Below are 1366 nucleotides of genomic sequence, written 5' to 3'. Positions count from 1 at the left end.
GTTCCGGCTACTTGGAAGGCTGAGGCGGAAGGGTCGCCGAAGCCCAGCAGATCGAGACTGTGGTGGTCAGGAGCGGTCACTGCACTCCAGTCTGGGCGACAGAGTGAGACTCCAATTCAAAAAAAAAAAAGTTTTTATTTCCTGTGATCGTAAAGCTCTAAGTGTTAAATGTTTCTTCTGGATTAAATTACCATTATAGTTATAAGTAGCCAACAATCACAAAAAGTAAATATGGCACACTTTTAAAGAAGTAATTATTGAACATTGTAAGAAAACAATTCTCAGGGAACTGAAACGCTTTGTTTCTGGCCCAGAGACACCTGAGACGTTGACACTGAATTTATCTTCTTGCAAGATTAATTCTCACAGTGTATTAAGTTAAGGTAAATGGAGAATGTTGTGTGGATCGTGTTTTTTCTGTGTGAGGTGTATCTGGTTGTCCAGGCTATTTACTGTATAGCCTTTCACTGATGTGATGCAGCTGCCTTGAAGAATGGAATGAAGGTACATACACTGAGAAGCAATTTGACTAGTAGGGTATGAAAAGTCAAGGAGCAGGTAGTCGAAGCTTCCCAGCGCCAAGGTGTTCCATCTTGCTTAACCTTTATCCCTTGTAACTGGGCATGACCCATGAAGTGAGAGATCTTGGAAGCTGCGCCTGGGATACTTCTTACTCAAAGTGGTATTCACTTGCTGAACTACCTGTCCCATATCCTTTGAATAAGTTAAGTAAATTGGTATTGAAATCACATTATGTTTTGTTAGTCTTTCCATCAATCCAGATTTGCATCAAAAGTGGCAATTGTTCTGATGTTTTGGAGATGATGATTTTTTTTGAGTCAGAGTCTCACTCTGTCACCCAGGTTGGAGTGCAGTGGCACACTTACGATCACCCCAGCGTCGATATGCTGGGTTCAGGTGATCCTTCCCTCTCAGCCTTCCAAGTAGCCAGAATTACAGGCGCCTGCTATCGTGCCCAGCTAATTTTTTTGATTTATTGTAGAGACGAGGTCTCAACAAGTTGCCCAGGCTAGTCTTGAATCCCCAGGCTCAGGCAATCCTCTCGCCTCGACCTCCCTAAGTACTGGGATTATAGGCGTGAGCCACCATGCCCAGCCCAATAACATTTTTTTTTAAGTGGCCATTGATGTGAAGACCTCTGACTCCATAGAAGTAAAACCTCTATGATGTAAGAAAATAGAAAGAGGATAAGGGAATTTGCTGCTTGAAAGGTTGCTTAACCACCATGCTGTTTGATATGGCTAACATTTTTATGACTCCATCCAATTATCGATATTACCAGTGGGATTTAAAAAACATTGATCTGATTCACTAAGAATGGATTTAATGGGTTAAAAAGGAGAAG

This window comes from Carlito syrichta, unplaced genomic scaffold, assembly GCF_000164805.1.
Source record: "Carlito syrichta isolate Samal-C Ts95f unplaced genomic scaffold, Tarsius_syrichta-2.0.1 Scaffold315817, whole genome shotgun sequence".
In the NCBI taxonomy this organism is placed as follows: domain Eukaryota; kingdom Metazoa; phylum Chordata; class Mammalia; order Primates; family Tarsiidae; genus Carlito; species Carlito syrichta.
The sequence above is the reverse complement of the archived record's forward strand: the minus strand, read 5'-3'. Positions refer to the sequence as shown.